At 42.6% G+C, this 15,219-nt stretch overlaps 1 protein-coding gene across 3 annotated transcripts in view; it reads right to left on the reverse strand.

Annotated features, from left to right (window-relative positions):
• Window positions 1-6,537, reverse strand: part of plekhg5b (pleckstrin homology domain containing, family G (with RhoGef domain) member 5b) — a gene marked incomplete at its 3' end in the record, with an annotated part of 54,811 nt that extends 48,274 nt beyond the window's left edge. For 2 of the 3 annotated variants that reach the window (XM_080732417.1, XM_080732419.1), the window contains exon 1: window positions 5,676-5,789. Of the gene's footprint in view, window positions 1-5,675; window positions 5,790-6,467 lie in introns of those variants that run through there. The other variant, XM_080732418.1, reaches the window with a different exon arrangement.
• Between the last annotated feature and the right edge of the window lie 8,682 nt (window positions 6,538-15,219).

Raw genomic sequence — 15,219 nt, forward strand, 5'->3', positions numbered from 1 at the left:
GGCACTGCAGCAGAGAAAAGTTGCTTCTTTGCTGCATGATTTATAGTTAATTGTACACTGGCATTGCGCCCTTGATAGCCATTTGATCTACAACCTCACTGAAGCTCATAATGCATCGTGATCTAACGCGTTGTGAACTTGAAGATCGGTTACTTCATACATCAGAACAGACACCAAGACAAGACAAAAGCCTGAGCGGTGGTGTGTCACTGAACATAGCAGATATGCAAGCCCAGAATGCAACATGGATGCCATGCTTTGTGGGTTTGTAGTTCTGCTGCTGTGTTCGGTGCGCGACCGTAAATATAAATTACAGGCAGCAGCCAGCAGCAGCCAGCAGCGAGAAGCGAGACAGTCGGGGGGGAAAGACAAGTAGAGAGATTGCAGACTCCAGTGTAAGATGAAGATGAGGATTCTGTGTATTACTTTGCTTGTTTTGTGTTAACAATTTTAATGCATACACCTTAGTGATGTGTCGGTCATGAGTGATTCGTTCATGAGAACGAATCACAAGAATGAATCATGAACGATTCGTTAATTTCCTTAAACACAGGATGGGAGGGCAGGCCGTACGCGTGACATAATACAAACGCTCACGGGACGATCGCGCTATGACCGTTGAACGTGAACAAAGCATTGCAGTGAACGAAATGATTCGTTCACTAAAATGACTGGTATTGCCCACCACTAATACACCTACAAAACACTATCGCTGTATGGAATGACATGAGCGTTTGTAAATGAGGTTTTATTCTATTTTCTCCACACATTTCACTGCCTAAACATATAACACAGTGAGCCGAATAATACATAATCGATTATCTCTCTCTCTCTTGCACGCACACGCACACACCACTCTCTCTCTCCCTCCCTCTCTCTCTCTGTGTTGCTGAGCTTCAACTGTTATATAACCATGCTGTTTTATATCATGGTTAATAGCAGCAGCCTTGGTTACCCACCAATCAGGTGGCAGGCACTAGGCAGGAACACCACTCAGTGTCGCTCCAGCCTTGCCACCATCATGACTGATGAATCCTGCACTGCGGCTAAAAGTACAGTATCAACTCGCAGTTTTACTGCATTAAGCATGATGGATTGGCACAGAAAGGTTTTAAGAGCTAAATGCCTGTGGAGGGAGCATGCTTTCCATCAAGCCAAGTCAACAGAGACTTTGAAACACATTACTTTCTTTTCGCTACCCTCTCTATTTTTTCTTTCCTTCTCATGGCCCCTTCGGGAGCCAAGCAGCACGTGACCCCCCCCCCCCCCCCCCCCCCCAAGGCCAAATAAGCAACTAAACTTCAGAAACAAGCCCAAACTATAGTAACCCACAACTAACAACATTATAGGAAAACGGGATCAAAGTCGCTTATAACGAGCAGACCTGGCAACACGCATGCGCACAACTGCGTACAGTAACTACAGTCGGCGTACAGTCGGCTGGAGAACAATGTGCTTAGTTTTTTTACAGATCTTTGCAGTCTGTGAACAGTTAGAAAGAGTCTCCTGTAGTATTTTCGGTGTGGAGGCACCTTTAAACATTGCACAGACTTGCCATTTGCTGTGAGGCTTGTAGGTAGGTGGGACTGGAAACAGCGTCCAGCAAGGCTGCCAGAGATCAAAGAGGGAGTGGGGTTTGGTGGAACCGGGTCAGGGCTGGCCCAGGTCTGATTTATTTTTCAATAAATAAACGTGTCGGCCTTCCCTCCGTTTTATTCTGCCGCCATCTGTCCTCTGGCTGGGTGGGGTGTGTGTGTGTGTGTGTGGGGGGGGGTGCCTGGCTTTTTTCTTTATACTGCAGGCCCACTCTGGTACACCACAGCACTTGCCACACACACACACACACACACACACACACACACACACACACACACACACACACACACACACACACACACACACACACACACACACACACACACACACACACACACACACACACACACACACACACACACACACACACACACACACACACACACACACACACACACACAGGCACTTGTTGTGTTTCACCATAGAGCATGTGTTTCTCAAACACATGTTTGAGCATGTATGTACGTACATAAACGCAGTACTCATTCATTCAGGGATCTCATATGGGCAAGGCCTGGTTGGCGATGGAGAACAGGGAGTGATGTCATCATCACATGTGAGGACAATGAGTGCAGGTGGCAGCGAAGCGGATTTGGAACCGCAGTAGATTGAGTGTATTTAATGATCATGAAAAGCCAGCTCTGGAGAAATGAAATGCAACTAGAAGCAGAGCTCTTCCGAGTACAGGTCTCCCTCAGGAGGTCAGGTAGGTGTGGCCTCCTGGTGGCGCTATAAGAGGCCAAGGTGAAAATGGTGCCATGTCTTTCACAGCAATTGGACACCGAATTCATGATTTGAGGCATTTTGTTCAAAAAATTTGTTTTGCAAATGTCGCCCTACTAGTGGCGCTATAACAGTCAAATGTTCCTTGACCTAGTGGGAATGTGCGTGCAAAACTTCTCCGAAATAGCACGCTGCGATCATGATTTGAGGCATTTTGTTCAAAATGGAGCAGTCCTGCAAACTTTCGAAGCCAATCTTAGCCAATCAGGATGGAATATGTTTCGCTGCCATCGCGGCAACGGTGTTCACAGACAGAAGGACAGGACACAGGGACGGACGGGCGGACGGACGGACGGACGGACGGACGGACTGACGCACAGGGTTCAAAACAGTCTCTCTCTCCATGCCTTTTGCCCTGGCGGAGACAATGAAGCATGGGAAATGACATGTACAACTGATGGTGGTCAATCTGGACAACACTGCTGGTAAAACAATCCAAAAAAGTCTATTACTTTAACTACTTTAACACTGGCATCCTTATTTTGGACATGTTACTATAGGTACATTTACACTTTTTCGAAAATAGCAGAATTGTAGATTCTAGGCTTGAGTGGTTACATTTGTATGGGTGTTTTGAGGACTTGTCAGCCAGACCATCGAACCACATTCAAGGTTTCATAATGTCTGTCCTCCTCTGCATGATGACACATGCTTGCTGTAGGAAGAGCATCAGGGTTTTCCCAGATTACAAACTATAGGCATTTTCATAGAGCGTCTTGTCTTCTGTCAATAACAGATTACGTCATTTTAAACTTTTTGAGCAAAGCTCCAACATCTGGCTTTGTCCGGTTCCCAAACAAGAGAAAAACGTGTTAAAAAATAAGTAAACTGAAATATTGGCCTACATCTGGCCTAGATATGGCCTACATCTTGGCACAAATGGCTTGAAGTTTGTTGATCAAGGTGTTTCATTTCCCCAAGTTATTTTAAGGCAGAACTGCCCTTCTCAGCATTATAATGCAGCGGCTGACTCCGCCACAGAGAACTACAGGTACCTTCCACAACATAAATACACCAACATGGTATAATGACCGTCAGAATGTTGACTGAAACATTAACAGAGAAGTCGATTCATGTGCGAAATACATATTTCCTAATTGTTGTCTAAAATTAACCCATTTTGTAGACTCAACAGATTTCTTTGCATTTAATCATGAAGCATGGCCACAACTTTTCTGCAGCATTTAAAATAAGATTTCGTGATTTCTATATCATATTAAGCATTTCCAAATACATCTCACAATCTTATTATTATATTATTATACTTATAGATCAAACTGTTGTCACATTTGGCTATTTTCTGAGTGTTCCCTTTATTTCAGACTAGTCCTGTAATCGGTTCCAAAAATATTGTTTAAACGACAGTGAGATTAGTCAATGCGCACATCCCTGTTCTTTACAGTAAAAAGCAATCTTGAAACAGATAGAAAATTCTCCAACCATAGACTGCCACAGTTGCCCAATAGATTAAGGTATGGAATTGTCAGGGTTTCAAAACTACATGCAACCGTTGTCACATCTCCATCTCATTCTTGCTACTATTGCCACAATCCAATATGGAAGAAATAACATGAACATAATCTAAAGAAGCTCCAACAAAGGCCAAATGTTCATTCATTTCAAACTGCTCATAGACAGTAAAGCTTGTGTTTTCCACAGTCAGTCACAAACTCAAGGACAATCACCTACGGCAGGCTCACAGGAAATAGCTCCTTCTTGTGAAGAAGACTATGCATTCCAGTGAAAAGTATGTTTCAACATGCAGCAAATGACAGAGTATTGCTTACACACTGCGGTGAGAACACACAAGGTGAGAAGCATTCGCTCCTTGTCTTACAGTCCCCCATACCAGGATCACAGCTCGCTACTCAATCAGCCAATTCAAAATATGATTTGAAACTCAAATTCACTCCCTGATACCAGAGCTAAGGCTGTCACGATATGACATTTTACATGGCGATTAATTGTCACTCAAATAAATAAAGCATAGCGTAAGTTTATGCAGGGCATGGGAGTCAAGTCGCCGCCAGTCTGAGTGTCAGTTGTCAGTCAGCTCTGTTCTCATACCTCATTAACATATCTGCTGGTCATTATGTCACATGACTGCCATACTCCAATCAGAGCTCTCAATCAGTAGGGAAGGCTCCTTTAAATAGAGCTTGCTTTCCCTACCAATGCTTGGTTCCGAAGCTTCGGAATCATTTGCTGCTTGCTTCCTCCTCCACCCCAGCCTCCACCTTTGCATGATCACTCTGGCTAAGCTCAAATACTTGTGATTGTCTGATTAAGTTACATGTCAATGTGGTTAAGCAAGTACTGTGATCTTGTCTAAGTTTCATGTCATGTTGTTAAGCTCATACTGTGATTTTGTCTAAGTTCATGTCAATGTTGTTAAGCTCAATACTGTGATTTGACTATGTTACATGTCACGGTTATTGCTATTTGCTATTCTATCCCTATGGGGGGTATTGCTGCGTTCCCTGATTTTGCTTAGCATGCTCAGAAATGCCTGCACAAAATTCAGGGAGCATCTCCGATCGCGGAGCCCTTCAAACGCCAAGTTTAACTGTATTCCATTTATGCAATAAATGGTTAAATATCCTTGCCAATATCTTGCCGAGTCTATCTGTTCATTATGTTATTAATTGTTATATTCTTGACGTGAATGTTCCTGCCTAAATTGCGATTGACGATTTAATTGTGTTTTTGTTGTTGACAATTACATTTCTGTTTGGCTTGTAGGCTTTGAAGTTGCACATGGTAGATAATGACACATAACCTAAATATACAAAGAAATTACTGACATATTTGACAACTTTCTACTTAAAAAATAACATTGATAGTGGAAATAGCCGATCTACAAGCTCACAACGCGTCGCATCGCGACGCGTTGTGAGCTTGTAGATCTGCTATTTCCACTATTTCTGAAAGTGTTTGTAAATGTATGAACATTTTCAACATTCACGATTATGACGATTAAGACAAAATATTTGCGATTATGTCAAATATTTGCGATTATGTCAAATAATTGCGATTAGATGATTATGTAATAATTGTGACAGCCCTAGATACCAGAGCATTTGTTGTTTTCATTTTGCTTTCACTTTATCATTTCATATGTTGGATTTGCTATACTGCTGGAAGACAATTTATAATCTAGACCAACCCAATACCACAGTCAACTACTGTATATGATGACATGATGACACATGCCGCTGCTGCCACCACCACCACCACACTGTTGTCAAATGCCACCAAACTCTCTTAAAACTGAAAGCAGAAAAGTTGGCACTCACCTGAAGGAGACTAAACAGTTTAGTGTCAGGTGTAGTTAAATGACAGGTGACGTTTTCAAGCCAACAGCTAATCAGTGTGATCACATGAGAAAAGCGCCACTCACCAGCAGCTGGTCTCTCTCTGTTCTAACAAAGTCAAGTGTATACTAGACTTTTCAGGCAACGTTGGCCTGTGCTGTGACGCAAACAGCCGCCCTAGCCGTAACTTCAGGCAGGAGAAGAAGGAGAGATACACAGCAGGGCGGTGTACAGGACCAAAAAAGGAGGAAGTGCGGGGAAAAAAGAAAACACTTGAAAACATCTCGACACTGGACACTTAAAGACAAATTAAGACCTGCTGATTTGGAAACAAGCTGTTCCGCTTTTGCCTTGGAAATCGATAATATTGAAAGCCACCTTCAATTTTCTACGAAGCGAGTAGAAAGGGGAGAACCCTGGCGGGTGCTGGGAAAGACCTTGGGGTTGTTGATATAAGAAGCAGATGTGAAATATGCAGACGCTGGGGGAAAAACAGACATAAAAGACTGCCAGGCTGCAGTGATTTCTGTGTGTGAGTGCCATCATCTCCTTCACTGGCAACACAACAGAAAAAACTCACATAAAAAGGTGGATGAAAATGGACGTAAATGGTCAGACGGTGATTATGGGTCTACTCAAGTGATGTCACATGTACACAAAACAGCCAAGTCCAGTCATCAGTCTGACAGTGTAAGGCAACCGCTTTCCTAGCCCCCCGCTGACAACTGACAAATTAATGAATGACAGTTCACATATTGTGGGAAAAAAAATCACCAAAACTAGTCAAGCATTAACAGGATACTCAACCTGAGGGAAGGAAGGAAGAAACATTCTAATGATTTTCTTTTGCATTTGGAAGGAACATTCTAATGATTTCCTTTACTGCAGTGCAAAATCTATTCTCACACTCAACAGAGAGAGAGAGAAAGAAAGAGAGAGAGAGCGTGTTCTCTGAAGTACCCACCTCCATAGACAAACACCACTTTGCCAGGGAAAGCAGGCCCGCTGGGTTTCGGTGAGAGTATTGATTAATAGTTCCAAGGTCCGGCTGCTGGCAGGTAATGAAGGTTAAAATCCCTCTCTAGACCGAGCTCCCTCTGCAGTCCGTCAGAGGGAGACAACGATGTGTATGAGCACTATTTGAACAACCTCCTCAACCTGCCCGAGGCTCACAGATACCACGGTCCACGGCAGCGCTTGATCTGGCAGGCAACAGGACGGAATGAGCGAGAACATGTGAGGAAGGAGAGGATGACTTAGTTTACTACAGCAGCACTCCTCCTGGAGAGCACTCAAACACACACACATGATCAGAAATGTCTTATCCCCGCCTACTCACCCAAATCACACCCAAACAAGCTCAGTTCACTTGAATCCTGGCTGACTCATAGAAAGTCACAGAGAATCTTCTCTTTTATTCTTAACTTTAATATTTTGGCTTAGGCCAAAAATCAGACTGTCGGCATAGTGAGGCTAAAGATCTGACTGTCAGCATGGTGCTCTGTGTGTGGTTTGTCCTATACGAAACTCCCCTGCTCAATTTACACAATTATTTGAACCTTGACCCCGCAGGGACACAGAGGTCAGGTCGGGGAGTTGTCGGTTTCCTTTCAAATGTGCTGAGCGAGGGAAATGTTGAATAGACTCTCCTATAAAAAGGAACGGGTATTCATCATCAATAGGGGGATGTTGAGGAGGTAAACAGAGTCTGATATAACCTCCAACAAGGATTTCAGTTCAGCATTTTGACTCACACGTTCATAAAGCCACCATGTGACCATGAATGGGATGCGTGCTGTTCCTGCTCACAAAAAGAGCAAATCCACAACAATTTGTGGTTATGAGTCTACACATACACTTCCTGGTTACAGTATAAACATTTTTTGTTCATTTACCTAATAGGTACCAACTACATGTTTTTTGGTTGGGCCTACAACACTGACCACAAATCTGTCACAGACTGACAGCGCTCGTCTTTCAAGTTAAGCCCATCTTTCTTAAATCCTCCACAATTAGCCAGCTAACAAAAACAATTTGGGCCTCCAAAGCTGCGGGGGTGAAGGGCACATGTTGGGAATGGTCTGTGTCCTGCACAGTGGTGTGGGGGTGTCTTAACCATTTGAATCCCTATTTTGTATTTCATTGTACAACAGTGTAATGCAAAAATGGCCAATTTACAAGCTTATAGATCAGCTTTTTTCTAATTTTCACCAACAATAACATGCCCAAAATAGGGACGCCAGGTTGAAAGTGGTTAGGGGCTTTAAAAACAATCTAAACAGAACCCATCACAGCCCTGTCACCCCTTGTTGTCAGCCTCAATTAGGACAGCCTATATTTAAAAGGCAGCATTGTTGCAATTACCCTGAAGGATTAGACCCAACTCGGCCATTGTTGCAGGGAGAAATGGGGGCTGAACAGACGTGACCTTCCCTTGATGCCTGACCTTGGCATTAACCGCTCCATGACCGCAGGCCAAAAATTCTTTGAACAAACGTAAGTCTTTCAAGGGCGAGATTAAATGAAAGGGAAAAGCAACGGGAAATGGGAGCGTGAAGATGAGTGTGTCTGTGAGTTAGTGTGGAGAAGAGAACAGAAGGATAAAAGCTGAGAGAAGGATATATATATATATATATATATATATATATATATATATATATATATATATATATATATATATAGATAGATAGATAGATAGATAGATAGATAGATAGATATAGATATATATATATAGATATATAGTTATATAGATAAAGATATAGATAGATAGAAGGGTAAAAGCTGAGAGAAGGATGAAAAGATAACAGCTCTGCTGTTGGATATTCCAGAGTTTTGTTCAGCTACAACAAATTTAGAAAGCAGAAGTAGCAGCCCCCCCCCCCCAACCCAAGATGATGCAAGAGCAAAATGGGCGCCGTGTGAATATGGTCCATTACTTATCTCCACAGTGATTTAATCACAACTAGAATCGGGAGATTTCGCCAAGCTTATTATCACCTCTCTAACTAAGCCACACAGACTACCACTCTTTAAAAAAACACTTCATTAAACACAGCAGTTGTTTACACACTAGAAAAAGTGGAACAAACCGACAATTAGTGGGGTTTTGCCCACTGAGAGGCGCTTCGCATGCAAAGGATTTAGGGTTGTTATCTTCTCAATCCATCTCATCACTGGGGGACTTCTCTCGAGTCTTTGAACGCGGCTATATTGGTCGGTCCAAACAAGGCCATTTCCATTCAAGCGTCAGTCAGGTGTCCTCTTCCTGTTATTCCCCTCTCTTCCTGTCAGGGATGCTCCTGGGGTTGGAGCTGGCGTCACTGGGACTACCTTCCAACGTTAATACTTCCCCAATAAGACATTCTTTCAATGGGCATGTGTCACTCAACCATCATCGTGTTTGTTATTGCTGGTGAACGACTTTTCTACACTCTATAACAGTGTTTCTCAACCACTGTGCCTGACTGCCTGGGGACCTTTGGTGTGCCCCTGAGAAGGGTCAAGTGTGCCCCTTGAAACTGCTTGAAAGACAGTATTGTATTTATCATTTTAAAAATTATTTAAACTAGTGAAAACAGCCGATCTACAAGCACACAAGTGTGCTTGTAGATCTGCTGTTTTCACTACTGTTGTGCGACAGCCTTGTATGATGAAGCAGGGCTTTACTTTGCGAAGAAACGTACTACCCGACAGTGACAATATTTACACCCCCATATTATGTTGCCGTGCCCATGGATTCTTGGGACATGAAAAGTGTGCCCATGCAGAAAAAAGGTTGAGAAACACTGCTCTATAACACAACAGCCTTCCTCTGTTCCATATCCTGGTGAAATCACAAAATAATTACATTGCATCCGATTTGTATGTCTACATTTGTCAGGAAATCTCAGTAAGATAGAGACCATACTGTACTGAAATTAACGGACTCAAATGGCATCCCAGAAAATTCTATATATGCGTTTGGAAATAGCCTGCAGTAGTCGTATCATCATTCTCCAAATCCACGATGACTTTCATTGGAACCATCAATACATGTAAAGGGAAAGTTACAAACGTAAAGCAAGCTAGTGAAGCCACTGATTCACGTAGTGTACGCATGGAGGTAAATTACACACTCTAGGCTGTATGGTCATAAATTAATCTGTCCTTCTTTCAGAAGTTCCCAAGAAACTGGAAAATTACAGTAGTGTGTAAAACAGTCATTGAATGGTTCACAGCTGTGTGCATGCATACGTGACACGAGAGCTTGTTGTAGCCTGCTGGGTTAGCCGGTAAGTCGGTCACAGGAGCCCGAAGTGTCTTTAGATAAATTGAAATTCAAATATCCCACTACCGGTTAATATGGAGCAATGAATGACGAGAAATACCCATGATAACTAGATGTAGCTAACAAGATGTACCGGTATGCCTACTGTGCTATGACTATCCCGTTTCAAAATGCCTAGGCGATCACAATTTGAAGTATGCAGGCCAAGAAGGGCCAAACAGATATATACGCTATATGTAGTAGTCAGCAATGTAAAAGCTTATCTAATGACAGATTGCTAATGATCAAATCTGTCAACCTACTGGGCATAGTGACAAGATGATTACAGAGTCAGGCAACTTGGGATGAATACAAAAACAGCAAATCACTTTCCAGCTGCCTTAAATATCTCACCAGGCTTTGTCTCCTGTTGTGCATTTAAACTCTAATGAAATGTATCAAAACATTTACAAAGACTAACTGCTCCTAAGAAAAGAAAAAAGCTCTCACAGGGAGCCTTCTTACAATATTGCCTCCCAAGACTAATATGTATGTTAAAGCTGAAATCTGTATGTTTTATGTCCTACCAGGGAGTCGATTCTGGGTCTCCCATGTAGGATACCAAACATTCATCACTAATTTTTTAAGACGGAATCCCTGCTTGGCCAGGGGAGATACGCTTATGAAATTCAGGAAGGGCTACTTGACAACCAGAAAGTGTCCGACCCCACTGGTTCTCAACGTCGGGTTTGGGGACCACCAGAGGGTCCAAATGGACCCTTAACTCTTTAACCGCTTTGGACGTTCCCGTTCGCCCCATTTTTCCCGGCGGCGCGATGCCAATAGTACGTTCTTTGGCTCGTTCTTTTGTACCCTGATTTGATGTCTGTAAACTGATGAGGGGTTGCGCGGGTGTGTCCCGTAGAGACAGCTCCCATAAAAGTGCTCTCAAAAACCCACTGGACGTTAGCATCAATGGAGTAACAAAACACTTCCATGTTATTTTCTCTGGGTCTATTGCTCTGTAGCGATTGAGCGGCCTTGACGGACGGCAGCCTACCGCGGCCATTTCACATTAATTCTTGCATGAGGCTGCCCTCTACTGCTAGTATAGCGAAAGTACACCTATTTAAGGAGAAAAGAAAATAATAATGATAAAAAAAATGAATACATCTTTGTCTATAACATCGCAAAGGTAAGGTGCTTTTGCTGGCACAAAACCCAATAAATAAATAACAACATCTGGCAGTAAAACTGTTAAGGGTCTGTAAGTCTAAAAGCACTTTCAGACAGGGGGCAATTGACATGCCTTAGTAATTCATTTTCAATGAGAGGCGGGTGCTTAGTTGGACACACGGAGAGGCAAGCAGACGGCCGGACGCGGTCCTGTGAAATTCTCTTGCTGCGTGATTCTCGTGCTGCGTGATTCTTGTGCTGCGTGATTTGCGGCATTTTGTTCAAAACGGGCCACTCCTGCAAACTTTAAAAGACGATGGGAATGGAATATGAAAAATCTGACAGAATTGTCTTGATCACATGACTATAGAAGTAATGTGTACTGATTTGCAGTATGTTTGGACAAAATAATATCGGCAAGTGCGGCCTAGCGGAGACAAAAGAAGCCTTCAGTATCACCAAGGGGTCCAATCAGAACAAAGATGTCTAAACAGAATCAATATATTTATCACTCAGTTATTCATTATTTAACTGTTTCCAATCTTCAATGCTAAAGTTTGTGAAACAGTAGAGACTTTTAGATGCCAACTAAACCTTTTACATGTAAATTAATAATACCTTTTCCCAACTAAATTGTGTTGCTGAATGAAAATTTTAATCTAAACCTTTTACATGTAAATGAATAATACCTTTTCCCAACTAAATTGTGTTGCTGAATGAACGTTTTAGTGAGTGAATCTCTGACAAAACATACACAACCTGCTCTCAGTCAGTGGTCCATTTCATATTGAGACGTGATCCAATTAATTTCCCTCAGCCATCATGAAGTCCAGATGAGGGCCAGATGAGATCAGAGTACAGCTGTTCGCACCGATAGCCTAAACCTACGTGATTTCATACAGGACTTTCTAAAAACTCATCAACAATTGTGAGGTTGTCTCTTTCTGACCAGAAAAGCCCAACCAACCGGAGAATCAGCAGCTTTCATTTAATCTTATAGGCCAATGCCACCATTATACCATATCTACTTAGCCTATACTGTATTTATCATGGCCTGCTTCACATAAGTGCAAAACAAGCTACGGGTTAGAATCATACATCAATTCTGCTCACATTCTCATATGCACAACCAAATTCAGGACAAAATATACAAGCACCAGGACGGAGGAGATGTATAAACTTCAAAATCTCAGTATAAACAACGGCTACATTTTAGGTCTACAGCAGTCACAGTGCACAGTAAAATCCATGGTGTTAATTTAACTCAGCGAGTGTACAAATGGAACCGCATGGAACCCTTTGGTTCCATTTGTACACTCTCAAAGTTAAGTTAACACTGAGGATTTTACTGTGTTGTCTTTTTTTCAGAGGGGAAGGTAGGGTGGATCGCGCCTGCGGCCCCCCTCGGAGCACATGACCGCTGCACAAACCAAAAGGAAAGATCCTTCGACCCCCCACAGCTTTTCAAATACATCCATAAATCATGTGGCGGCGTTGGCCGGCGTCAGGACCGAGACCTTTCCAAACACAGACTGCATGTTCCTTATTAGTCGTGGACCAAACAACAAAGAAACAAGAAGGATGAGAATCAAAGGAGGAAAAAGGGTAGCGTGGAATTAAAAGGATGTACACAGCTGCTCTAAATAGTCCTATAATCCACTGGTTCCCAAACACTGGGTCGGGACCCGTTTGTGGGTCGCGGACAGATTTTTATTATGGGTCCCTTAATATTTTGTTTCCTACATTTTGTCAAAACATTTTCAAAAAAACATTCCCCCAAAAGCAAGGATTTTCTGGAATAAAAAAAAAAGTAATTTAATAAATAAATACAAAATAAATCTAAGAAATAGTAGTAGTACTGAGAATAGCCAATCTACAAGCGCTGTTTTCACTGGTTTGGTTCCCGGGCAAACGTCTAATCTCTTTTTTGGGTCTCGACCTGAAAAGTTTGGGATCAGTCTGCCCACACCCACACAAAAGCAGAGGATCGCAACATCCCTCTAAGACGCTTAGCAACTGTGTATGTCAACTTGACTTAGTAGACCTACATCATACCTGGAGCTTGATCTATCAACAGACACCCACAGTACACATGGGAATATACCGTAATTCCAAAGTAAGTCCAAAGTACCGTGACAGATAAATAACATGACCTCCCAGTCTGCTTATAATGTTTACTTTAAAGACCTTGGCATGTCACTCGTCAATGCTAGTGAGGTGAGATGTTCAGTTAAGCAGTTCAGTATGGTTGAGCAGAAAGCAATCTGCACCAGATCAAGGGCCGTGTCTGAACTGTGCCTCCGGCATACATCAACTTCAATGCAAAGTGAAAAATATCGCACTTGGAGGAAACGTCCAATTAATTCATACGTATTCAAGGCAGCGGGTAAAACACGTCATTCAGTTGTCGAGAAATAGGACTGTGCTTCCTCTTACAACGTCAACAAAGTGTTACATAAAACTGGGGTGACAAAGACAGAAACCGAAAGGTGATAGGGGGGGAATAGATTTATTTTTAAAAAATGGGGATAAAGAAGAGTGAGTCAGCAACAACATGATTCAGCCAGCTGATAGAAACCCAGCCCCATTACCCCCTCTTCTGTTCCCTAACTATTCCCCTCCCTTCTCTTGCCTACAGCTGTTTGGGCTGGGAGGGGCCCGTTGCCATGGTGAACCACACCTTAAAGAACGCCCTGTCTGGTCCTGTCCTGTAAAAAGCTGTGGGAGGAGGGAGGTGAGCGAAGGAGAGGACGCACGGAGTGAAGCGAGCAAGTGATGGGGGGATAATTAGATCTTCTGTGTGGGAGCCCAGATCCCCGGAGCAAGCTCAGACTAGCTCTCAGTCCCCAGAGTTCCAGTTCAACTCAATCCCACCAACTCACACAGCTCCCTGATCTGGAGTAACTCGGATCAGAATAAAACAGCATCCTTCAGTGGCCACCTTGATCTACCCACGGCGAAGATCTTACACACAGATAGCCCCCCTCCCCATCTTTGAAATGTGTATTTACCTAATAACATCCTTTGGAGTGACGTTCTGTAATGTGGTGACTACACAGAGGCAGGCAAAGCACAGAAGGGGACACCTGGCGCAATGCAATGAATCATGGTTGCAACTTGCAGGTGAACCTTCGTTGTCCCACAGGCTTTCATGGTGGGACAGAACCAATCTAATCGCTGCAAGTTGATCTATGGCAGTGGTTCTCAAACTTGGGGTTGGGGTCCCAAAATTATTTTGTGGGGTCCCCAGATGTTTAGCTTAACATAATTTTTTTCCTCACTCAATAGTAAACAAACCAACACACAGTATAAATGTATACAGGGTATCTGCACATTTATAAAGTGACAATTTAAGGACTTTCAAGACCGTTTAGAATACCAAACTGGCCAAACTGTCAAATATTAAGTAAGCAAGAGGCGAACATTGTGAAAATAGCCGATCTACATGTTCACAACGACTCACGTTGTGAGGCTCTGTGAGCATGTAGATCTGCTACTTTCACAATATTTATCTGTGGAACAGAGTCACATTAAATGTAAAACCTACAATTCCAAGTGCTTGTCAGGGTGGGGGCCCCCAGTTCAAATATGATTATTTTGGTGGTTGCGGCCTGAAAAGGTTGAGAACCACTGATCTATGGTACTGGAGACCTTAAGTAGACCTGACAGGACCAGGTTTAGGACAACACATACAGTATGACTACAGTTAAGATCGCAGTGGTGTTGAGGCTGTCTCTCCCTCCCTTTATGCTCCTGTCCTCTTGCCAAACTGTTGGCAGTTCAATGGCACTGTTTTCTGAGTCTTTTAAATACTCTAGCGAAGAAAAAAGAAATGTCCGCACAGGATAAACTGCTCTCCCGTCTTTTTTATTCAAGGACTTGAACTTTAAATGCTTTGCTTTTGGCAATGTAAAAGTGTGTTTTCTCGTGACAATAAAGTTCCTTTGAATTGAATTGAGTTTAAATTGAACTTGAAGATTATCGTGTGTTGATAATTAAGTGATTTTTCTTCACTTTGTTATTTTTGAGTCCAGCACTGTTTATATTTTACTTTAACAGTAAAATGTAAAACTTTTAATGCTTTTCATCTTAGTAAAATTCCTT

This window comes from Nannobrachium achirus (assembly GCF_963921795.1).
Source record: "Nannobrachium achirus genome assembly, chromosome: 9".
In the NCBI taxonomy this organism is placed as follows: domain Eukaryota; kingdom Metazoa; phylum Chordata; class Actinopteri; order Myctophiformes; family Myctophidae; genus Nannobrachium; species Nannobrachium achirus.